Consider the following 26,877-nt stretch of genomic DNA (forward strand, 5'->3'; position numbering starts at 1 on the left):
AATAATAACGGTGAGGTAAGAGAAAAAGACAAACGTAAGAATGAGCTAGGTATTTAGCAAAGAGAGGCCCACTAGCTAATAGCAGAATATAGTAAGATGACTTATATGGTCAGCAAAAACCCTATCAAAATATCCACGCTGGATATTCAAGAACCCCCGAACCGTCTAACGGCCCGGGGGGAGAACACCAGCCCCCCAGAGCTTCCAGCAAAGTCAGGAATCACATTTAGTACAAGCTGGACAAAAATAAGAGCAAAGCAAATAACCAAAAAACAAAGAAGCAGGACTTAGCTTAATTTAGCACGAACCAAGACCAGCAGACAGGAGCAAACAAAGGATCTGATTACAACAATGCCAGGCACTGGACTAAGGATCCAGGAAGCTTATATAGCAACACCCCTGGACTAACGACGCAGGTGGGTGCCAAACTGAGGAAAGACAATCCCAGAGTAATATAACAAGTAACCACAAGAGGGAGCCAAAAAGTCTAATTCACAACAGTACCCCCCCCTTAAGGAGGGGTCACCGAACCCTCACCAAGACCACCAGGGCGATCAGGATGAGCAGCGTGAAAGGCACGAACTAAATCGGCCGCATGCACATCAGAAGCAACCACCCAGGAATTATCCTCCTGACCATAGCCCTTCCCCTTGACCAGATACTGAAGCCTCCGTCTGGAGAGACGAGAATCCAAGATCTTCTCCACCACGTACTCCAACTCGCCCTCAACCAACACCGGAGCAGGAGGCTCAACAGAAGGAACCACAGGTACAACGTACCGCCGCAACAAAGACCTATGGAACACGTTGTGAATGGCAAACGACACCGGAAGATCCAAGCGAAAGGACACAGGATTAAGGATTTCCAATATCTTGTAAGCACCGATGAAGCGAGGCTTAAATTTAGGAGAGGAGACCTTCATAGGAACAAATCGAGAAGACAGCCATACCAAATCCCCAACACGAAGTCGGGGACCCACACCGCGGCGGCGGTTGGCAAAACGCTGAGCCTTCTCCTGTGACAACTTTAAGTTGTCCACCACATGATTCCAGATCTGCTGCAACCTATCCACCACAGAATCTACCCCAGGACAGTCAGAAGGCTCCCCACATGTCCCGAGGAAAAATGAGGATGGAAACCAGAGTTGCAGAAAAATGGCGAAACCAAAGTAGCGGAACTAGCCCGATTATTAAGGGCAAACTCAGCCAACGGCAAGAAGGTCACCCAATCATCCTGATCTGCCGAAACAAAACACCTCAAATAAGCCTCCAGAGTCTGATTAGTTCGCTCCGTTTGTCCATTAGTCTGAGGATGAAAGGCAGACGAAAACGACAAATCAATGCCCATCCTAGCACAAAAGGATCGCCAGAACCTGGAAACAAACTGGGATCCTCTGTCAGACACAATATTCTCAGGAATGCCGTGTAAACGAACCACATTCTGAAAGAACACAGGAACCAGATCGGAAGAGGAAGGCAGCTTAGGCAAAGGCACCAAATGGACCATTTTAGAAAAGCGATCTGTTGTGATCCGCTTTTTGGGCTCCCCTAGTGGTGGCTGGTGGTACTGGAGACTTGTGTGTTCTTTTCTGCCTCAGCTCACCTGCTTCCATCAGTTTTGGGAGTTCCCTATTTAGCCTTGCTCTCCAGTCACTTCCTTGCCGGTGATCATTGTAACCTGAGTCTTTCAGTTGCATGTTCCTGCTACCAGTCTGCTGATCAGCTAAGTGGACTCTTGTCCTTTTTGTTTTGTATTTTTTGTCCAGTTTACAGTTTGTCATTTCCTGTTACTGGAAGCTCTTGTGGACTGAAATTGCCACTCCTGTGTCATGAGTTGACACAGGAGTCTTAAAGTAATTTCAGGATGGGTTTTTGAAAGGGTTTTTCAGCTGACCGTGAAGTCCTCTTTTGTATCCTTCCTCTATCTAGTAAGTGGACCTCGCTTTGCTAAATCTACCTTCATACTGTGTATGTCTTTTCCTCTGAACTCACCGTTAATATATGTGGGGGCTACTATCATCTTTGGGGAATTTCACTAGAGGTAAGCCAGATCTGTTCCTTCCTCTTCCAGGCGTAGTTAGTTTTCCGGCTGGCGCATGGCATCTAGGCAGCCGTAGGAATGCTTCCTGGCTACTGTTAGTTGTGTGGTAGATTTAGGTCACGGTCAGCTTGAGTTTCCATCACCCGAGGGCTAGTCTGTTATTTTGTGTTTCTGATGTTCCCATGCCATTGGGGAATCATGACAGTATGACCGGCCACTGTTAAAGTAATTGGCAGAAGAAAGGAGAGTAAAAGAAGTCTGTAGATTTTTTTTTTTTTTCCCTCACATGTTTGCTACTTAGTTGGCTCAGTTGTATTTCTGCTCTATTTACAGCCTTGCCTTTCTCTCCTTCTAATCCTTGAATGGCTCTGATCTCTCCGGTGTAAGGATGGACTCTCAGAGTTTGGCTGCAGGTTTAAATAATCTTGCTACGAAGGTTCAGAATTTACAAGATTATGTTATACGTACTCCTATTTCTGAACCTAAGATTCCTACACCAGAGGTATTTTCCGGAGATAGATCTCGGTTTCTGAATTTCAAATGTAATTGTAAATTATTCCTTTCTCTCAGACCTCACTCCTCTGGAGATCCTGTTCAGCAGGTTAAGATTGTGATTTCTTTGCTGCGAGGTGACCCTCAAAATTGGGCATTTTCATTGACACCAGGGGATCCTGCGTTGCTCAATGTGGATGCGTTTTTTCTAGCTTTAGGGTTGCTGTATGAGGAACCTAATTTGGAGATTCAAGCTGAAAAAGCTTTAATAGCCCTGTCTCAAGGGCAAGATGAAGCTGAGATATACTGCCAAAAATTTCGTAAATGGTCTGTGCTTACTCAGTGGAATGAGTGTGCCCTAGCGGCAATTTTCAGAGAAGGCCTTTCTGATGCCGTTAAGGATGTCATGGTGGGGTTTCCTACGCCCACAGGTCTGAATGAGTCCATCACAATGGCGATTCAGATTGATCGGAGTTTGCGGGAGCGCAAACCCGTGCACCATTTGGCGGTATCTTCTGAAGGGACGCCAGAGAAAATGCAATGTGACAGAATTCTGTCAAGAAGCGAGCGGCAGAATTATAGGCGCAAAAATGGCTTGTGCTTCTACTGTGGTGATTCCGCGCATGTTATATCAGCATGCTCTAAACGTACTAGGAAGGTTGACAAGTCTGTTTCTATTGGCACTTTACAGTCTAAATTTCTTCTGTCTGTAACTCTGATTTGTTCATTATCAGTTATTACCGTGGATGCCTATGTGGACTCTGGCGCCGCTCTGAGTCTCATGGATTGGTCCTTCGCCAGGCGCTGTGGGTTTGATTTGGAGCCTCTGGAAGTTCCTATACCTCTGAAGGGTATTGATTCTACACCTCTGGCTTGTAATAGACCACAGTTCTGGACGCAAGTGACTATGCGTATGACTCCAGACCATCAGGAGATGATTCGCTTCCTCGTGTTGCATAATTTACATGATGTGTTAGTGCTTGGATTACCATGGTTGCAATCTCATAACCCAGTACTGGACTGGAAAACTATGTCTGTGTTAAGCTGGGGATGTCGGGGGGCTCATGGGGACATACCTTTGGTTTCTATCTCGTCATCTATTCCCTCTGAGGTTCCGGCATTTTTGTCGGATTTTGGGGATATTTTTGAAGAGCCTAAAATTGGTTCTCTCCCTCCCCACAGAGAGTGTGATTGCGCCATAGATCTGATTCCAGGCAGTACATTTCCAAAGGGTCGTTTGTTTAACCTATCTGTACCTGAGCATGCTGCCATGCGAGAGTATGTTAAGGAGTCCCTGGAAAAGGGACATATTCGTCCTTCTTCATCACCTTTAGGAGCTGGGTTTTTCTTTGTCTCTAAAAAGGATGGCTCGCTGAGGCCTTGTATTGATTATCGACTCCTGAATAAAATTACTGTCAAATATCAGTATCCGTTGCCGCTGCTTACTGATTTGTTTGCTCGCAGAAGGGGGGCTAAGTGGTTCTCCAAGATTGATCTCCGTGGGGCGTATAATTTGGTGCGAATTAAGCAAGGGGATGAGTGGAAAACCGCATTTAATACGCCTGAGGGCCACTTTGAGTATTTAGTAATGCCTTTCGGCCTTTCTAATGCACCTTCAGTTTTTCAGTCCTTTATGCATGATATTTTCCGTGAATATCTGGATAAATTTATGATTGTGTATTTGGACGATATTTTGATTTTTTCTGAGGACTGGGAGTCTCATGTTCAGCAGGTCAGGAGGGTTTTTCAGGTCTTGCGGGAGAATTCTCTGTGTGTAAAGGGTTCTAAGTGTGTTTTTGGGGTTCAAAAGATTTCCTTTTTGGGGTACATTTTTTCCCCTTCTTCTGTTGAGATGGATCCTGTCAAGGTTCGTGCTATTTGTGACTGGACGCAGCCTACTTCTCTAAAGGGTCTTCAGAAGTTCTTGGGCTTTGCTAATTTTTATCGTCGATTTATAACTGGTTTTTCTGGTGTTGCTAAGCCTCTTACGGATTTGACTAAGAAGGGTGCTGATGTTGCCAATTGGTCCTCTGCCGCTGTGGAGGCCTTTCGGGAACTTAAGCGCCGCTTTTCGTCTGCCCCTGTGTTGCGCCAGCCTGATGTCTCTCTCCCCTTTCAGGTTGAGGTCGATGCTTCCGAGATCGGAGCGGGGGCGGTTTTGTCGCAGAAAAGTTCCGATTGCTCAGTGATGAGACCTTGTGCGTTCTTTTCTCGAAAATTTTCTGCCGCCGAAAGAAATTATGATGTCGGTAATCGGGAGCTTTTGGCCATGAAGTGGGCATTTGAGGAGTGGCGTCATTGGCTTGAGGGTGCTAGACATCAGGTGGTGGTTTTGACTGATCACAAGAATCTGATTTATCTTGAGTCTGCCAGGCGCCTGAATCCTAGACAGGCGCGCTGGTCGTTGTTTTTCTCTCGGTTTAATTTTGTGGTCTCATATCTACCAGGTTCTAAGAATGTGAAGGCAGATGCCCTTTCTAGGAGTTTTGAGCCTGATTCCCCTGGTGATTCGGAACCTACAGGTATCCTTAAGGATGGGGTGATATTATCCGCTATTTCCCCAGATCTGCGACGTGCTTTGCAAGAGTTTCAGGCGGATAGACCTGATCGCTGTCCACCTGGTAGACTGTTTGTTCCTGATGATTGGACCAGTAGAGTCATCTCGGAGGTTCATTCTTCTACGCTGGCGGGTCATCCTGGAATTTTTGGTACCAGGGATTTGGTGGCTAGATCCTTCTGGTGGCCATCTCTGTCTCGAGATGTGCGTGTTTTTGTGCAGTCTTGTGATGTGTGTGCTCGGGCCAAGCCTTGTTGTTCTAGGGCTAGCGGGTTGTTGTTGCCCTTGCCTATTCCGAAGAGGCCTTGGACGCACATCTCGATGGACTTTATTTCTGATCTTCCTGTCTCTCAGAGGATGTCTGTTATCTGGGTGGTGTGTGACCGTTTTTCCAAGATGGTTCATTTGGTGCCATTGCCTAAGTTGCCTTCCTCGTCTGAGTTGGTTCCTTTGTTTTTTCAAAATGTGGTTCGCTTGCATGGTATTCCTGAAAATATAGTTTCTGATAGGGGTACCCAGTTCGTTTCTAGATTTTGGCGGGCATTCTGTGCCAGGTTGGGCATTGATTTGTCTTTTTCGTCTGCCTTCCATCCTCAGACTAATGGCCAGACGGAGCGAACTAATCAGACTTTGGAGACGTATTTGAGGTGTTTTGTGTCTGCGGATCAGGATGATTGGGTTGCCTTTTTGCCGTTGGCGGAGTTTGCTCTTAATAATCGGGCTAGTTCAGCCACTTTGGTTTCCCCTTTCTTTTGCAATTCGGGGTTTCATCCCCGTTTTTCTTCTGGTCAGGCGGAGTCTTCGGATTGTCCTGGAGTAGATGCTGTGGTGGATCGGTTGTATCGGATTTGGGAACAAGTGGTGGACAATTTGAATTTGTCCCAGGAGAGGACTCAGCGGTTTGCTAACCGCCAGCGTCGGGTTGGTCCTCGCCTTCGTGTTGGGGACTTGGTGTGGTTGTCTTCCCGTTTTGTCCCAATGAGGGTTTCTTCTCCTAAATTTAAGCCTCGGTTCATCGGTCCCTATAGGATTTTGGAGATTATTAACCCTGTTTCCTTTCGTTTGGACCTCCCGGCATCTTTCGCTATCCATAATGTGTTCCATCGGTCGTTGTTGCGGAGATACGAGGTGCCGGTGGTTCCTTCTGCTGAGCCTCCTGCTCCTGTGCTGGTTGAGGGTGAATTGGAGTACGTTATAGAGAAGATCTTGGACTCCCGTATTTCCAGGCGGAGACTCCAGTATCTGGTTAAATGGAAGGGCTATGGTCAGGAAGATAATTCTTGGGTAACTGCCTCTGATGTTCATGCCTCGGATTTGGTTCGTGCCTTTCATAGGGCTCATCCAGGTCGCCCTGGCGGTTCTTGTGAGGGTTCGGTGCCCCCTCCTTAAGGGGGGGGTACTGTTGTGATCCGCTTTTTGGGCTCCCCTAGTGGTGGCTGGTGGTACTGGAGACTTGTGTGTTCTTTTCTGCCTCAGCTCACCTGCTTCCATCAGTTTTGGGAGTTCCCTATTTAGCCTTGCTCTCCAGTCACTTCCTTGCCGGTCATCATTGTAACCTGAGTCTTTCAGTTGCATGTTCCTGCTACCAGTCTGCTGATCAGCTAAGTGGACTCTTGTCCTTTTTGTTTTGTATTTTTTGTCCAGTTTACAGTTTGTCATTTCCTGTTACTGGAAGCTCTTGTGGACTGAAATTGCCACTCCTGTGTCATGAGTTGACACAGGAGTCTTAAAGTAATTTCAGGATGGGTTTTTGAAAGGGTTTTTCAGCTGACCGTGAAGTCCTCTTTTGTATCCTTCCTCTATCTAGTAAGTGGACCTCGCTTTGCTAAATCTACCTTCATACTGTGTATGTCTTTTCCTCTGAACTCACCGTTAATATATGTGGGGGCTACTATCATCTTTGGGGAATTTCACTAGAGGTAAGCCAGGTCTGTTCCTTCCTCTTCCAGGCATAGTTAGTTCTCCGGCTGGCGCATGGCATCTAGGCAGCCGTAGGAATGCTTCCTGGCTACTGTTAGTTGTGTGGTAGATTTAGGTCACGGTCAGCTTGAGTTTCCATCACCCGAGGGCTAGTCTGTTATTTTGTGTTTCTGATGTTCCCATGCCATTGGGGAATCATGACAGCGATCACATACCACCCAAATGACAGACATGCCCTGAGACACCGGGAGATCCAAAATGAAATCCATGGAAATGTGTGTCCAAGGCCTCTTTGGGACAGGCAAGGGCAAGAGCAACCCGCTGGCACGAGAACAGCAAGGCTTAGCTCGAGCACAAGTCCCACAGGACTGCACAAATGACCGCACATCCTGTGACAAGGAAGGCCACCAAAAGGACCTAGCCACCAGATCTCTGGTGCCAAATATTCCCGGATGCCCTGCCAACACCGAGGAATGAACCTCGGAAATGACTCTGCTGGTCCACTTATCAGGAACAAACAGTCTGTCAGGTGGACAATAGTCAGGTCTACCAGCCTGAAATCTCTGCAACACACGTCGCAAATCAGGAGAAATGGCCGACAAGATAACTCCCTCTTTAAGAATACCAACTGGTTCTGCGACTCCAGGAGAGTCAGGCACAAAGCTCCTTGAAAGAGCATCAGCCTTCACATTCTTTGAACCTGGTAAATACGAGACCACAAAGTCAAAACGGGAGAAAAACAATGACCAGCGGGCCTGTCTAGGATTCAGGCGTTTAGCAGACTCGAGATACATCAAATTTTTGTGATCAGTCAAGACCACCACACGATGCTTAGCACCCTCGAGCCAATGACGCCACTCCTCAAATGCCCACTTCATGGCCAGCAGCTCCCGATTGCCAACATCATAATTCCGCTCAGCAGGCAAAAACTTCCTAGAGAAGAAAGCACATGGTCTCATTACCGAGCAACCAGGGCCTCTCTGCGACAAAACGGCCCCTGCCCCAATCTCAGAAGCATCCACTTCGACCTGAAAGGGAAGAGAGACATCAGGCTGGCACAAAACAGGCGCCGAAGTAAACCGGCGCTTCAACTCTTGGAACGCCTCCACGGCTGCAGGAGCCCAGTTAGCAACATAAGAACCTTTCTTGGTCATATCCGTCAAAGGTTTAACAACACTAGAAAAATTAGCGATAAAACGACGGTAGAAGTTAGCAAAACCCAAGAACTTCTGAAGACTCTTAACTGACGTGGGTTGAGTCCAATCATGAATAGCTCGGACCTTGACTGGGTCCATCTCCACAGCAGAAGGGGAAAAAATAAACCCCAAAAAGGGAACCTTCTGTACTCCAAAGAGACACTTTGAGCCCTTAACAAACAAAGCATTCTCACGCAAAACCTGAAACACCATCCTGACCTGCTCCACATGTGAGTCCCAATCTTCAGAGAAAACCAGAATATCATCCAGATAAACAATCATAAATTTATCCAGATACTTCCGGAAAATATCATGCATAAAGGACTGAAACACTGAGGGAGCATTAGAGAGCCCAAAAGGCATCACCAAGTACTCAAAATGACCTTCGGGCGTATTAAATGCTGTCTTCCATTCATCTCCTTGCTTAATGTGCACAAGGTTGTACGCACCACGAAGATCTATCTTGGTGAACCACTTGGCACCTTTAATCCGGGCAAACAAGTCCGACAACAGAGGCAAAGGATACTGAAATTTAACAGTGATTTTATTCAGAAGCCGATAGTCAATACAAGGTCTCAAAGATCCGTCCTTCTTGGCCACAAAAAAGAATCCCGCACCAAAAGGGGAAGAGGATGGACGGATATGCCCCTTCTCCAGAGACTCCTTGATATACGAACGCATTGCGGCATGCTCAGGTACAGACAGATTAAATAGTCTTCCCTTAGGAAATTTACTACCTGGAATCAAATCTATGGCGCAGTCACAGTCCCTATGAGGAGGCAGAGCACTGGACCTGGACTCGCTGAATACATCCTGGTAATCAGACAAATACTCAGGAACTTCCGAAGGAGTAGAGGAAGCAATAGACACCGGCGGGGAATCAGCATGAATTCCCTGACAGCCCCAACTTGACACAGACATTGCCTTCCAATCCAAGACTGGATTGTGGGTCTGTAACCATGGCAGACCCAAAACGACCAAATCATGCATTTTATGCAGAACAAGAAAACGAATCACCTCCCGATGTTCAGGAGTCATGCACATGGTTACCTGCGTCCAAAACTGCGGTTTATTTTCCGCCAATGGCGTAGCATCAATACCTCTAAGAGGAATAGGATTTACCAACAGTTCAAGAACAAAACCACAGCGCTTGGCAAATGACAGATCCATAAGACTCAGGGCAGCACCTGAATCCACAAACGCCATAACAGGGTAAGAAGACAATGAGCAAATTAAAGTCACAGACAAAATAAATTTAGGTTGCAAATTACCAATGGCGACAGGACTAACAACCCTTGTTAGGCGTTTAGAGCATGCTGATATAACATGTGTAGAATCACCACAGTAAAAACACAACCCATTCTGACGTCTATGATTTTTCCGCTCATTTCTAGTCTGAATTCTATCACATTGCATTAAATCAGGTGTTTGTTCAGACAACACCACCAGAGGATTAGCGGTTTTGCGCTCCCGCAAATGCCGGTCAATTTGAATAGCCAGCGCCATGGAATCATTCAGACTTGTAGGAATGGGGAAACCCACCATCACATTCTTAATGGCTTCAGAAAGGCCATTTCTGAAATTTGCGGCCAGAGCACACTCATTCCACTGAGTAAGCACAGACCATTTCCGAAATTTTTGGCAATACACTTCAGCTTCATCCTGGCCCTGAGAAATAGCCAGCAAGGCTTTTTCTGCCTGAACTTCAAGATTGGGTTCCTCGTAAAGCAATCCAAGCGCCAGAAAAAACGCATCAATATTTGCCAATGCCGGATCTCCTGGCGCTAGCGAGAAAGCCCAGTCCTGAGGGTCGCCCCGTAAAAAAGAGATAACAATTTTAACTTGCTGAGCTGAATCTCCAGATGAACGGGGTCTCAGAGATAGAAACAATTTACAATTATTCCTGAAATTCCTAAACTTAAATCGGTCTCCAGAAAACAGTTCAGGAATAGGTATTTTAGGTTCAGACATTGGACTACTGGTAACAAAATCTTGTATGCCCTGCACACGAGCAGCAAGCTGGTCTACACTTGTAATCAAGGTCTGGACATTCATGTCTGCAGCAAGCACAAGCCACTCAGAGGTAAAGGGGAGGAAGAGAGGAAAAAAAAAAAAACTCAGAATTTCCTTTCTTATTATCCCACTTCTGCAATGCATTAAACATTCAATGTTGTCCTGGCATACTGTTATGACCCCAATGGCAGAGGGTCTCAGAAATAATTACTAAGTCTGCAAACACAAAAAACCAGCTCATAGGGCAGTGGTAACTGAGCTGACCATATATCTAATCCTAGCACCACAAATAGCAGCAGCCGGGGAACGTGCCTACGTTGGTTCTAGACGACTCGCGCCAGCCGGAGAACTAACTAACCCTAGAAGGGAAAAGAAAAACCTTTCTTGCCTCCAGAGGAAAGACCCCAAAAGTTGGATACAAGCCCCCAACAAATAATAACGGTGAGGTAAGAGGAAAAGACAAACGTAAGAATGAGCTAGGTATTTAGCAAAGAGAGGCCCACTAGCTAATAGCAGAATATAGTAAGATGACTTATATGGTCAGCAAAAACCCTATCAAAATATCCACGCTGGATATTCAAGAACCCCCGAACCGTCTAACGGCCCGGGGGGAGAACACCAGCCCCCTAGAGCTTCCAGCAAAGTCAGGAATCACATTTAGTACAAGCTGGACAAAAATAAGAGCAAAGCAAATAACCAAAAAACAAAGAAGCAGGACTTAGCTTAATTTTGCACGAACAAGGAGCAGCAGACAGGAGCAAACAGAAAGGATCTGATTACAACGATGCCAGGCACTGGACTAAGGATCCAGGAAGTTTATATAGCAACACCCCTGGACTAACGACCCAGGTGGGTGCCAAACTGAGGAAAGACAATCCCAGAGTCTTATCACTAGAAACCACAAGAGGGAGCCAAAAAGTCCAATTCACAACAGGTAACAAGAGAAAATGGACCTAAGAATTTGTTGTGCAACTTCTCCTGAGTATGCGTATAGCCCATATGTTGTGGAAAACTTCTGTTTCGATGCACAGTAGGGCTCAGAACGTAAGGTGCACCACTTGACTTTTGGAGCGCAACATTTGTTGGAATAGAAAGAGGATGCCATGATGTGTTTGCAGAGCCTCTGATGTGCCTAAATAGTTGAAACCCCCCACAAGTGACCCCATTTGGAAACTACAAACCTCAAGGAACTTATTAACAGATGTGATGAGCACCTTGAACCCACAGGTGCTACAATGAATTTCACAATGTTGACCCCTAAAAATGAAATAAAAAAAAATGTCACTGAAAAATGTGGTTTCAGACCAAAATGTTTCATTTTCACAAGGGTAACAGAAAATGGACCATACAATTTGTTGTGCAATTTGGCCTGAGTACACTGATACCTTAAATGGAGTGGAAAACTACTGTTTAGGCACACGCGAAGGCTTGAAAAGAAGGAGTGTCAATTTAATTCCAAAGCATAATTTTAGCTGGAACAGATTCCGTATGACATGTAATATTTGAAAAGCGCCTGACATGCCAAAACCCCATTTTGGAAACTACACTTGAAGAATTCATTTAGCAGTGTAGTGAGCATTTTTAACCCTCAGGTGATTCACAGAATTGTAAAACATTAGGCCGAGTATATGGAAAATTACCATTTTTCCTACTTAAATGTTATTTGGCCCCAAATTTTCAATTTTCAAAAGGGTTAATAGGAAAAAGTGGACCACAAAATACACAATTTAACCTGAGGATGGCGATACTAAATATTTGTTTGAAAAATAGTTTTTGAGGTGCAGTGTAAAGCTCAGAAAGGAATGTTATTATGATGCATTTTTCATGCGGATTCGTACGCTTTTTTGTAAGCTAAATAAAGATATACTTTTAACAAAAAAAAAGATTTGTGATGTCATTTCTGTCCAACCTCCTCTTTAACATTTGTCCAATCCACAATCCATTACACAGATAGATAGATAGATAGATAGATAGATAGATAGATAGATAGATATGAGATAGATGGATAGATATGGGATAGATAGATAGATAGATAGATAGATAGATAGATAGATACATAGATAGATAGATAGATAGATAGATAGATCTATAGATCTACCTATAGATCTACTATCTGTTTATCTTTCTCATTCCATCTATCTATCTATCCCATATCTATCTATAGATATCAATAGATGGATAGATAGATACAGTATATACAGTAGATATGTGATAGATATGGGATAGATAGATAGATAGATAGATAGATAGATAGATAGATAGATAGAAGGAAAGAGATAGATACATCTATAGATACATCTGTAGATAGATAGATAGATATATCTATCTATTTATAGATCTATCTTTATATCGATATATATATCTATCTATTGATAAATAGATCTATAGATAGATATATCTATTTATAGATCTATTTATAGATAGATCTATCCATAGATCTAACTATCTATCGATAGATATAGCTATCCATAGATAAATAGATAGATCTATAGATAGATAGATCTATCTATAGATAGAAAAAAAATCTGTGTTAGGCCGGGGTCACACTTTACTAGAAAATCGCACGAGTCTCGCACCTCAATACCTGGCACTGCCGCCGGCATTCGGACCGGAGTGTTCAGCTGCATAGAAATACATGCAGCCGCACACTCCGGTCCCTAGTCGGGTCGCTGCAATTACAGCAATACCAGATTTATATTGGTTTTTATGTTTGACAGCTGCCACACACTAAAATACTGTACGCTTTTTATTGCCAAAACTAGCTTTTGCATCACCATATTTTGAGAGCTATAATTTTTCATTTTCGGCCGACTGAGTCATGTTATGGCTTGTTTTTTGCGGGATGAGTTGACTATTTTATTGGTACCATTTTCATGCACATGCAATTTTTTGATCACTTTCTATTCCGATTTTTGGGAGACAGAATGAACAAAAACCAGCAATTCAGGAATTGCTTTTTGTTGTTTTTTTTATACCGTTCCACGTGTAGAAAAATTGATAAGTAAGCCTTATTCATCGGGTCAGTACGATTATGGCGATACCACTGTCATATTTTTCTATGTTTTGGCGCTTTTACATAATAAAAACTATTTTGTCTAAAAAATTTTTTTTTTTGCATCGCTGTAATCTGAGAGCTATAGCTTTTTTATTTTTCTGCTGATGGAGCTGTATGGCAGCTTGTTTTTGCTTTACAAGATGACATTTTCAGGGGCACCATTTTTATTTACAGCTGTCTTTTTTATCGTTTTTTATTGCACTTTTTTTTCGGCAGTATGATGAAAAAGCATTGTTTTTTGCCTATTTCTTTATTTTTTACGGTGTTCACTGAAGGGGTTAACTAGTGGGATAGTTTTATAGAGCGGGTCAATACGAACGCGGCAATGCCAAATATGTGTACTTTTATTGATCTTTTATTTACATAAATCAATGTATTTATGGGAATATACATATATATATATTTTTTTTCTTTATTTAGGAATTTAGAAAAAACATTTTTACACGTTCTAATATTTGTTATTTTTTTTTTACATTGTCCAAGGATGGGACATCACTATATAATGTCAGATCACTGATCTGACACTGCACTGAAGAGTATCAAATCAGTGATCTGACAGGCAGGGAATGAGGCATGCCGGTGGGCATTGCTACGGCGTGTCAGCTGTTACATACAACTGACACCCGCACCCGATTGCCGAGGCACTCAATGTGAGGCCGAGCGATTGGTGAGCCTTACTAGAACTGCTGTTTGCAGGAACGCACCTCCTGCAGAGCAGTACTAGTATGGCGCATGTCGTCAAGGGGTTAAAGCTTACTCATTATGCAAATGCAAAGTCCTACTACTTAGAAATATACTTTTTATTTTAAATTTTAAATCATTTTTAATAAATATTATTTGTGTGATCTTAGTGAATGAGAAACTCTTGCTTGCATTCTGAGGCTGGGTGAAAATGACAGTTATAATTTTCCCAATAGAATACATCAGGCATGTAAATCTAGACTGGTCATCAAGTTTTGACCAGTTATCTGACATACTTAACCCTAGAACGCATACCTGGGGCCTCGCAGGCCTGCCAGGTTACTTGTTTTCTATTTTCTGTAAAAGTACTTTAGTTAGAATTTTGAAAATCTAGGTAATCCTCAGGTATATAGTTGTAATTTCCAGTTATTCATATATTTTTATGTTACAGACATTTCAGTATAACAACCTTTTTTTGGGACTACCCCATATTCACGCACCTGGGGCCTTTTAGGCCTGTACTAGGTTTACATGTGATACTTTTGTTTACATGTGAAGGCAAATTACGGAGGCAATTATGCGATGTGGAATACGCTTTCTGGAACATCCAGAGCAAAGAGAAAAAAAAAGAAAGCGCTGCTATATTTGTCCAGCAAAGAAGGAAAGAAAATCGGAGCGTTTCTGTTCTACTTGCGGACAAAATGTATGCAAGGAACATTCAGCTGAAAAAATAATATGCGAGAATTGTCGGGGGAATATGTAAAGTTACAAATAAATATTCCTGCACCAAGTTTGCTACAACCAAAAAATGTTTTCATAAAAAAATTGCATATAGAATGCCTATATTTGGCGTGCCCGTTTACTTACTTTTTTGTTGTTTTATGCACATAATTATGTTTTGAAATATACACATCTTAGGCTGTGTTCCCAGTAGCGCTGGGGTTCGCCAGGAGGGGATCCATAATGGATCTGACCTCCTGGTAACTCCAGGATTCTGCCAGCCTTAGCTGGGGTCACCAGGAGGTGAGATCCATTACGGATCCCCTCCTGGCGGACCCCAGCGCTAGTTGGAATGCATCCTTACCTTGCAACTGTAAAATACATTTTGAAAAGTATTTTTATTTTAGTTAGTCCGTGTTATTTGCACACAGGCCTAAAAGGCCCCAGGTACTGTACGTGAATGTGTAGATTTCTATGGGTATGCGTTCTAGGGTTAACCCAAGTGTGGTTCCCATTCTGAATGGAGATGTGACTTTTTGTATTTAGCTTTCACCAAACCTCTTTTCAGTTCTATGAAGAATAACTTTTTTCACACGGTCAATTTTAAGCTGGGAATGGGAAATCCCTCATTCTTTAGATCAGTGAGGGCCCTAAATCTTAGTAGTGAAACCCCTTACTAAGCATAGTTTTATAGCATGTCTAATAGACATGCTATTTAGTTTTTCCCCACAGCTGCATTGGATAAAAAATGCAGATTCAACATTTAAAATAAACAATTTGCTAGTAAGTTAATTTAAATGAAAAAAATGATCAGTCATTTTCTCTCCTTTACCATACAGCCGGCTGAACATTTCCTTTTGGTTCTCTTCTGTTAGCATACACAATTTGGATTGTAGTCAAGAAAAATTGCTCATTGTTTTGAAGTATGGAAGACTAGCAGAAACCTGGCTCTGACAGACAGTATTGAAAAGCTAAAAAAAATAACAATTTTCAAAATGAGAGTGCACTTTTTAATTTTCAGAGAGGAATTGAACACATACTGCCAACCGACATGGACAAATAATAGAATCTGCAATGTCACAAGCCAAGCTTACTGATGTTGAATCATAAATTACATGCAATACAGAAATGTTATAGTATTAGAATATATGTAAAAATCACATAAAGTATAGTATCTACATGTCTAACATATTTAGTCAGCAAATGTGATCCTTAGATGATAGATAGGCAGACAGTGCAGGGTTCATTACAGATTTATCATCACATGACCAGGCCAAATTTTAAGAATTGACCTTGTTCTAAGAGACTCACCACTATAACAACCTATCACTAACTGATTTATTAGTTTATATATTATGCTATTTTTAAACATTTAAATAAGATTATATTGAAGAGGCTGGACATTTTTCCATTTTTGCCTTTCATGCCACTGAGAAAAAAAACTTCTTACACCTACAAAGTCAGACTATATATCTTTTTTTAATTCATCAGAATTATCCAAGTTAAATTAAAGGTATGGGCATAATGGCGCTGGTATGCTCATTTAAAGATCGTCTTGCTGACACACTCCAAATGCCTAGTAATGAAGATTATTACCCCTGCTAAATTGTCACATAAGATTATCTCTACCCGGATTGCACCAGTCGCACAACTACTAGACAAATATTAGCTATTTAAACAATAGATGAGGAATGTTGTTTAGCAATTAGATTTTAAAATAGATGTTACTATATGCTGCCACTGAGGAATAATATTTTTTGGTAAAAAAAAATATATATATATATATATAGGCTGCTACACAGGAATATTATGTAGCTCCCCCAAAATTGGTTTTGTAGCTGATTTTTATGTTTTAGTAGTGGAAGAAACCCTCCCTATTCCACCCTAATCCCACAGCCTGTTCTTAATACTAACTACTATAGAACACAGTGGAAAACAGCAGAGATCTGCAGCATGTAATTGCAATGATGAGAACACCCAGGTGCCTGCCTTTCACTCTCCCTCCTATTAAATCTCATCCTACTAAATCCCCACCTATCAAACAACTAATCCTGACAACCGTCAGCTCTTAAAAGAGCTGGAGTGAATAACGCTTACTATAAGCTCCTATCACTCTCCATACACTCCTTTCACTCTTCTTATTCTCAAACCACGCTCTCCCTATGCTGTATCCGGCTGCAATGTGCACAAGATAGCGCCGGCAGCCTTTAAATAGTATCTATGATGCTGGAAGGCCAGCCATTCACAGTAATGCCACACTAAAGATGGCGCCGGCATTAATGTGATTGGCAATCCAGCCCAGCATGTTCATTGGCTGCAAATAAAGCACCAAACACACTGGGTGGGTCACTCAAATATAACAAGGTGAATACCTAATTACTCACCGAGTAACGAATAGCCCGAATACCATACTATTTGTGCGAGTAATGAATAGTGCCGAGTGTATTTGGTCATCATCACTAATCAATATTTCATTTTTGGGTAGTCACTAGGGTTGAGCGAAACGGGTCGTTCATTTTCAAAAGTCGCCGACTTTTGGCTAAGTCGGCGTCTCATGAAACCCGATCCGACCCCTGTGCTTGTCGGCCATGCGGTACGCGACTTTCGCGCCAAAGTCGCGTTTCAATGACGCGAAAAGCGCCATTTCTCAGCCAATGAAGGTGAACGCAGAGTGTGGGCAGCGTGATGACATAGGTTCTGGTCCCCACCATCTTAGAGAAGGGCATTGCAGTGATTGGCTTGCTGTCTGCGGCGTCACAGGGGCTATAAAGGGGCGTTCCCGCCGACCGCCATCTTACTGCTGCTGATCTGAGCTTAGGGAGAGGTTGCTGCCGCTTCGTCAGAAGCAGGGATAGCGTTAGGCAGGGTCCACTAACCACCAAACCGCTTGTGCTGTAGCGATTTCCACTGTCCAACACCACCTTCGGTGTGCAGGGACAGTGGAAGCTATATTTTTTTTTTCCCTCAGCGCTGTAGCTCATTGGGCTGCCCTAGAAGGCTCCGTGATAGCTGTATTGCTGTGTGTACACCACTGTGGAAACCAACTGCTTTTTTCAAAGCACATATCCTCTTGTTCCTTCCTTTCTGCACAGCTATCTTTTTTGTTTGTCCACACTTTTTATTTAATTTGTGCATCAGTCCACTCCTATTGCTGCCTGCCATACCTGGCTTACATTACTGCAGGGAGATAGTAATTGTAGGACAGTCCCTGTTTTTTTTTTGTTTTGTTTTTTTGTGGAAGATTAAGATTGGCATTTCTGCTACAGTGCCATCCCTGTGTGTGCCATCTCTCACTGAGTGGGCCATAGAAAGCCTATTTATTTTTTTCCTTGATTTGTGTTCTAAAATCTACCTCAACACAAAAACACTACATCAATCAGTGGGAGAAAAATATTGGCCTCAGTCAGGGCTCGTGTGCCACTCCTGTGTGTGCCATCTCTCATTCAGTGGGCCATACAAAGCCTATTTATTTTTTTGTTTTTTTTAATATTATTGGGTTTCTAAAGTCTCCGTGAAAAAAAAAAATACATAAAAAAACAGTGGGAGAGTAATATTGCCCTTTCAGCTTGTGTGCCAGTCTTGACTCCTGGGTGTGCCACCTCTCTCTCTCTAATTGTGGGCCATAGAAAGCCTATTTATTTTTTTGCTTTTTTTAATATTATTTGGTTTCTAAAGTCTCCCTGAAAAAAAAAAAATACATAAAAAAACAGTGGGAGAGTAATATTGCCCTTTCAGCTTGTGTGCCAGTCTTGACTCCTGGGTGTGCCACCTCTCTCTCTCTAATTGTGGGCCATAGAAAGCCTATTTATTTTTTTCCTAGATTTGTGTTCTAAAATCTACCTCAACACAAAAACACTACATCAATCAGTGGGAGAAAAATATTGGCCTCAGTCAGGGCTTGTGTGCCACTCCTGTGTGTGCCATCTCTCATTCAGTGGGCCATACAAAGCCTATTTATTTATTTTTTTTATATATATATATTATTGGGTTTCTAAAGTCTCCCTGAAAAAAAAAAATACATAAAAAAACAGTGGGAGAGTAATATTGCCCTTTCAGCTTGTGTGCCAGTCTTGACTCCTGGGTGTGTGTTGTGAATTTGGATTCTGGGCTCCCCCGGTGGCTACTGGTGGAATTGAACTGGTGTCTTCTTCTTCTCTGTTCACCTGTTCCCATCAAGATGTGGGAGTCGCTATATAACCTTGCTGCTCTGTTAGTTGCTTGCCGGTCAACAATGTTATCAGAAGCCTCTCTGTGCTTGTTCCTGCTCCTAGACAACTACTAGATAAGTTGGACTCTTGTCCATGTTTGTTTTTGCATTTTGTTCCAGTTCACAGCTGTAGTTTCGTTACTGTGTCTGGAAAGCTCTTGTGAACAGGAATTGCCACTCTGGTGTTATGAGTTAATGCCAGAGTTTTAAAGTAATTTCTGGATGGTGTTTTTGATAGGGTTTTCAGCTGACCATGAAAGTGTCCTTTCTGTCTTCTGCTATGTAGTAAGTGGACCTCAAATTTGCTAAACCTATTTTCATACTACGTTTGTTATTTCATCTCAACTCACCGCCAATACATGTGGGGGGCCTCTGTCTCCTTTCGGGGTATTTCTCTAGAGGTGAGCTAGGACTAATATTTTCCTCTGCTAGCTTTATTTAGTCCTCCGGCTGGTGCTGGGCATCTAGAATCAACGTAGGCATGCTTCCCGGCCACTGCTAGTTGTGCGTTAGGTTTAGTTCATGGTCAGCTCAGTTCCCATCTTCCAAGAGCTAGTTCCTATATATGCTTATGCTATGTTCTCTTGCCATTGAGATCATGACAGATTGACCGGCCAGCAAAGTGTTAATTGTTTGGGCTGAAGCAGGAGAAAAAGAAGTGTTGAAGGGAAATTTTTTTTTTTTTTTTTCCCCTCAGAGTTTTGCTGCCTAGCCCTTAATTGCTGTCTAGCTGCTTCTTACCTCCTCTTAACCCTTGAATGGCTCTGTGTCCACCTGTTTGTAATGGATCTTCAGAGTGTAACTGCAGGTTTGAATAATCTCGCCACGAAGGTACAAAATTTGCAAGATTTTGTTTGTCATGCACCTGTATCTGAGCCGAGAATTCCTTTGCCGGAATTTTTCTCGGGGAATAGATCCGGGTTTCAGAATTTTCGAAATAATTGCAAATTATTTTTGTCTCTGAAATCTCGCTCTGCCGGAGACCCTGCACAGCAGGTCAGGATTGTGATTTCCTTGCTCCGGGGCGACCCTCAAGACTGGGCTTTTTCATTGACACCAGGGGATCCTGCGTTGCTCAATGTGGATGCGTTTTTTCTGGCCTTGGGGTTGCTTTATGACGAACCTCATTTGGAGCTTCAGGCAGAAAAAACTTTGATGTCCCTATCTCAGGGGCAAGATGAAGCGGAAATTTACTGCCAAAGATTCCGTAAATGGTCTGTGCTTACTCAGTGGAATGAGTGCGCCCTGGCGGCGACTTTCAGAGAGGGTCTCTCTGATGCCATTAAGGATGTTATGGTGGGGTTCCCTGTGCCTGCGGGTCTGAATGAGCCCATGACAATGGCTATTCAGATCGATAGGCGTTTGCGGGAGCGCAAACCAGTGCACCATCTGGCGGTGTCCACTGAGAAGTCGCCAGAGAGTATGCAGTGTGATAGAATTCTGTCCCGAAGCGAGCGGCAGAATTTTAGACGGAAAAATGGGTTGTGTTTCTATTGTGGTGATTCTACTCATCTGATATCAGCATGCTCTAAGCGCACTAAAAAGCTTGGTAAATCTGTTTCCATTTGCACCTTACCGTCTAAATTTATTCTATCTGTGACCCTGATTTGCTCTTTGTCATCTATTACCACGGACGCCTATGTCGACTCTGGCGCCGCTTTGAGTCTTATGGATTGGTCCTTTGCCAAACGCTGTGGGTATGATTTAGAGCCTTTGGAGACTCCTATTCCTCTGAAGGGGATTGACTCCACCCCATTGGCTAATAATAAACCACAATACTGGACACAAGTAACTATGCGTATTAATCCGGATCACCAGGAGATTATTCGCTTTCTGGTGCTGTATAATCTACATGATGATTTGGTGCTAGGATTGCCTTGGCTGCAATCTCACAACCCAGTCCTCGACTGGAGAGCTATGTCTGTGTTGAGCTGGGGATGTAAGGGGGCTCATGGGGATGTACTTGTGGTTTCCATTTCATCATCCATTCCCTCTGAAATTCCTGAGTTCCTGTCTGACTATCGTGACGTCTTTGAAGAATCCAAGCTTGGTTCGTTACCTCCGCACCGAGAGTGCGATTGTGCCATAGATTTAATCCCGGGTAGTAAATACCCAAAGGGTCGTTTATTTAATCTGTCTGTGCCTGAACATGCTGCTATGCGAGAATATATAAAGGAGTCCTTGGAAAAGGGACATATTCGTCCATCGTCATCTCCCTTAGGAGCCGGTTTTTTCTTTGTGTCAAAAAAAGACGGCTCTTTGAGACCATGTATTGATTATCGGCTTTTGAATAAAATCACTGTTAAATATCAATACCCATTGCCGTTGCTGACTGATTTGTTTGCTCGCATAAAGGGGGCCAAGTGGTTCTCTAAGATTGACCTTCGTGGGGCGTATAATTTGGTGCGAATCAGGCAGGGGGATGAGTGGAAAACCGCATTTAATACGCCCGAGGGCCACTTTGAGTATTTAGTGATGCCTTTTGGTCTTTCTAATGCTCCGTCAGTTTTCCAGTCCTTTATGCATGATATTTTTCGCGATTATTTGGATAAATTTATGATTGTGTATCTGGATGATATTCTGATTTTTTCGGATGACTGGGACTCTCATGTCCAGCAAGTCAGGAGGGTTTTTCAGGTTTTGCGGTCTAATTCTTTGTGTGTGAAGGGTTCTAAGTGTGTTTTTGGGGTACAGAGGATTTCCTTTTTGGGATATATTTTTTCCCCCTCTTCCATTGAAATGGATCCTGTCAAGGTTCAAGCTATTTGTGATTGGACGCAGCCCTCTTCTCTTAAGAGTCTTCAGAAATTTTTGGGCTTTGCTAACTTTTATCGTCGATTTATTGCTGGTTTTTCGGATATTGCTAAGCCATTGACCGATTTGACTAAGAAGGGTGCTGATGTTGCTGATTGGTCCCCTGATGCTGTGGAGGCCTTTCGGGAGCTTAAGCGCCGTTTTTCCTCTGCCCCTGTGTTGCGTCAGCCTGATGTTGCTCTACCTTTTCAGGTTGAGGTCGACGCTTCTGAGATCGGAGCTGGGGCAGTGTTGTCGCAGAAAAGTTCTGACTGCTCCGTGATGAGGCCTTGTGCCTTCTTTTCCCGTAAATTTTCGCCCGCTGAGCAGAATTATGATGTTGGGAATCGGGAGCTTTTGGCCATGAAGTGGGCTTTTGAGGAGTGGCGCCATTGGCTTGAGGGGGCCAGACATCAGGTGGTGGTATTGACTGACCACAAAAATTTGATTTATCTTGAGACCGCCAGGCGCCTGAATCCTAGACAGGCGCGCTGGTCATTATTTTTCTCTCGGTTTAATTTTGTGGTGTCATACCTACCGGGTTCTAAGAATGTTAAGGCGGATGCCCTTTCTAGGAGTTTTGAGCCTGACTCGCCTGGTAACTCTGAGCCCACAGGTATCCTTAAGGATGGAGTGGTATTGTCAGCCGTTTCTCCAGACCTGCGGCGGGCCTTGCAGGAGTTTCAGGCGGAGAGACCTGATCGTTGCCCACCTGATAAACTGTTTGTTCCTGATGATTGGACCAGTAGAGTCATCTCTGAGGTTCATTCTTCTGCGTTGGCAGGTCATCCTGGCATTTTTGGTACCAGGGATTTGGTGGCAAGGTCCTTCTGGTGGCCTTCCCTGTCACGAGATGTGCGAGGCTTTGTGCAGTCTTGTGACGTTTGTGCTCGGGCCAAGCCTTGTTGTTCTCGGGCTAGTGGATTATTGTTGCCCTTGCCTATTCCTAAGAGGCCTTGGACGCACATCTCGATGGATTTTATTTCAGATCTGCCTGTTTCTCAGAAGATGTCTGTCATCTGGGTGGTGTGTGACCGTTTTTCTAAGATGGTCCATTTGGTTCCTCTGCCCAAGTTACCTTCTTCTTCCGAGTTGGTTCCTCTGTTTTTTCAAAATGTTGTTCGTTTGCATGGTATTCCTGAGAATATCGTTTCTGACAGAGGGACCCAATTCGTGTCTAGATTTTGGCGGGCATTCTGTGCTAGGATGGGCATAGATTTATCTTTTTCGTCCGCTTTCCATCCTCAGACGAATGGCCAGACCGAGCGGATTAATCAGACCCTGGAGACATATCTGAGGTGTTTTGTGTCTGCTGACCAGGATGATTGGGTTGCTTTTTTGCCATTGGCGGAGTTCGCTCTCAATAATCGGGCCAGCTCTGCCACTTTGGTGTCCCCGTTTTTCTGTAATTCGGGGTTTCATCCTCGATTTTCCTCTGGTCAGGTGGAATCTTCGGATTGTCCTGGAGTGGATGCTGTGGTGGAGAGATTGCATCAGATCTGGGGGCAGGTGGTGGACAATTTGAGGTTGTCCCAGGAGAAGACTCAGCTTTTTGCCAACCGCCACCGTCGTGTTGGTCCTCGGCTTTCTGTTGGGGATTTGGTGTGGTTGTCTTCTCGTTTTGTCCCTATGAGGGTCTCTTCTCCTAAGTTTAAGCCTCGGTTTATCGGCCCGTATAAGATATTGGAGATTCTTAACCCTGTTTCCTTCCGTTTGGACCTCCCTGCATCCTTTTCTATTCATAACGTTTTTCATCGGTCATTATTGCGCAGGTATGAGGTACCGGTTGTGCCTTCCGTTGAGCCTCCTGCTCCGGTGTTGGTTGAGGGTGAGTTGGAGTACGTTGTGGAGAAAATCTTGGACTCTCGTGTTTCCAGACGGAGACTCCAGTATCTGGTCAAGTGGAAGGGATACGGCCAGGAGGATAATTCTTGGGTGAATGCATCTGATGTTCATGCCTCCGATCTGGTTCGTGCCTTTCATAGGGCCCATCCTGATCGCCCTGGTGGTTCTGGTGAGGGTTCGGTGCCCCCTCCTTGAGGGGGGGGTACTGTTGTGAATTTGGATTCTGGGCTCCCCCGGTGGCTACTGGTGGAATTGAACTGGTGTCTTCATCTTCTCTGTTCACCTGTTCCCATCAAGATGTGGGAGTCGCTATATAACCTTGCTGCTCTGTTAGTTGCTTGCCGGTCAACAATGTTATCAGAAGCCTCTCTGTGCTTGTTCCTGCTCCTAGACAACTACTAGATAAGTTGGACTCTTGTCCATGTTTGTTTTTGCATTTTGTTCCAGTTCACAGCTGTAGTTTCGTTACTGTGTCTGGAAAGCTCTTGTGAACAGGAATTGCCACTCTGGTGTTATGAGTTAATGCCAGAGTTTTAAAGTAATTTCTGGATGGTGTTTTTGATAGGGTTTTCAGCTGACCATGAAAGTGTCCTTTCTGTCTTCTGCTATGTAGTAAGTGGACCTCAAATTTGCTAAACCTATTTTCATACTACGTTTGTTATTTCATCTCAACTCACCGCCAATACATGTGGGGGGCCTCTGTCTCCTTTCGGGGTATTTCTCTAGAGGTGAGCTAGGACTAATATTTTCCTCTGCTAGCTTTATTTAGTCCTCCGGCTGGTGCTGGGCATCTAGAATCAATGTAGGCATGCTACCCGGCCACTGCTAGTTGTGCGTTAGGTTTAGTTCATGGTCAGCTCAGTTCCCATCTTCCAAGAGCTAGTTCCTATATATGCTTATGCTATGTTCTCTTGCCATTGAGATCATGACAGGTGTGCCACCTCTCTCTCTAATTGTGGGCCATAGAAAGCCTATTTATTTTTTTCCTAGATTTGTGTTCTAAAATCTACCTCAACACAAAAACACTACATCAATCAGTGGGAGAAAAATATTGGCCTCAGTCAGGGCTTGTGTGCCACTCCTGTGTGTGCCATCTCTCATTCAGTGGGCCATACAAAGCCTATTTATTTATTTATTTTTTTATATATATATTATTGGGTTTCTAAAGTCTCCCTGAAAAAAAAAATACATAAAAAAACAGTGGGAGAGTAATATTGCCCTTTCAGCTTGTGTGCCAGTCTTGACTCCTGGGTGTGCCACCTCTCTCTCTCTAATTGTGGGCCATAGAAAGCCTATTTATTTTTTTGCTTTTTTTAATATTATTTGGTTTCTAAAGTCTCCCTGAAAAAAAAAATACATAAAAAAACAGTGGGAGAGTAATATTGCCCTTTCAGCTTGTGTGCCAGTCTTGACTCCTGGGTGTGCCACCTCTCTCTCTCTAATTGTGGGCCATAGAAAGCCTATTTATTTTTTTTCCTAGATTTGTGTTCTAAAATCTACCTCAACACAAAAACACTACATCAATCAGTGGGAGAAAAATATTGGCCTCAGTCAGGGCTTGTGTGCCACTCCTGTGTGAGCCATCTCTCATTCAGTGGGCCATACAAAGCCTATTTATTTTTTTGTTTTTTTTAATATTATTGGGTTTCTAAAGTCTCCCTGAAAAAAAAAATACATAAAAAAACAGTGGGAGAGTAATATTGCCCTTTCAGCTTGTGTGCCAGTCTTGACTCCTGGGTGTGCCACCTCTCTCTCTCTAATTGTGGGCCATAGAAAGCCTATTTATTTTTTTGCTTTTTTTAATATTATTTGGTTTCTAAAGTCTCCCTGAAAAAAAAAAATACATAAAAAAACAGTGGGAGAGTAATATTGCCCTTTCAGCTTGTGTGCCAGTCTTGACTCCTGGGTGTGCCACCTCTCTCTCTCTAATTGTGGGCCATAGAAAGCCTATTTATTTTTTTCCTAGATTTGTGTTCTAAAATCTACCTCAACACAAAAACACTACATCAATCAGTGGGAGAAAAATATTGGCCTCAGTCAGGGCTTGTGTGCCACTCCTGTGTGTGCCATCTCTCATTCAGTGGGCCATACAAAGCCTATTTATTTTTTTGCTTTTTTTAATATTATTGGGTTTCTAAAGTCTCCCTGAAAAAAAAAATACATAAAAAAACAGTGGGAGAGTAATATTGCCCTTTCAGCTTGTGTGCCAGTCTTGACTCCTGGGTGTGCCATCTCTCTCTCTCTAATTGTGGGCCATAGAAAGCCTATTTACTTTTTTGCTTTTTTTAATATTATTGGGTTTCTAAAGTCTCCGTGAAAAAAAAAAATACATAAAAAAACAGTGGGAGAGTAATATTGCCCTTTCAGCTTGTGTGCCAGTCTTGACTCCTGGGTGTGCCACCTCTCTCTCTCTAATTGTGGGCCATAGAAAGCCTATTTATTTTTTTGCTTTTTTTAATATTATTTGGTTTCTAAAGTCTCCCTGAAAAAAAAAATACATAAAAAAACAGTGGGAGAGTAATATTGCCCTTTCAGCTTGTGTGCCAGTCTTGACTCCTGGGTGTGCCACCTCTCTCTCTCTAATTGTGGGCCATAGAAAGCCTATTTATTTTTTTCCTAGATTTGTGTTCTAAAATCTACCTCAACACAAAAACACTACATCAATCAGTGGGAGAAAAATATTGGCCTCAGTCAGGGCTTGTGTGCCACTCCTGTGTGAGCCATCTCTCATTCAGTGGGCCATACAAAGCCTATTTATTTTTTTGTTTTTTTTAATATTATTGGGTTTCTAAAGTCTCCCTGAAAAAAAAAATACATAAAAAAACAGTGGGAGAGTAATATTGCCCTTTCAGCTTGTGTGCCAGTCTTGACTCCTGGGTGTGCCACCTCTCTCTCTCTAATTGTGGGCCATAGAAAGCCTATTTATATTTTTGCTTTTTTTTAATATTATTGGGTTTCTAAAGTCTCCGTGAAAAAAAAAATACATAAAAAAACAGTGGGAGAGTAATATTGCCCTTTCAGCTTGTGTGCCAGTCTTGACTCCTGGGTGTGCCACCTCTCTCTCTCTAATTGTGGGCCATAGAAAGCATATTTATTTTTTTGCTTTTTTTAATATTATTTGGTTTCTAAAGTCTCCCTGAAAAAAAAAAAATACATAAAAAAACAGTGGGAGAGTAATATTGCCCTTTCAGCTTGTGTGCCAGTCTTGACTCCTGGGTGTGCCACCTCTCTCTCTCTAATTGTGGGCCATAGAAAGCCTATTTATTTTTTTCCTAGATTTGTGTTCTAAAATCTACCTCAACACAAAAACACTACATCAATCAGTGGGAGAAAAATATTGGCCTCAGTCAGGGCTTGT

The sequence above is a fragment of the Ranitomeya variabilis genome, chromosome 3 (assembly GCF_051348905.1).
Source record: "Ranitomeya variabilis isolate aRanVar5 chromosome 3, aRanVar5.hap1, whole genome shotgun sequence".
Lineage (NCBI taxonomy): Eukaryota > Metazoa > Chordata > Amphibia > Anura > Dendrobatidae > Ranitomeya > Ranitomeya variabilis.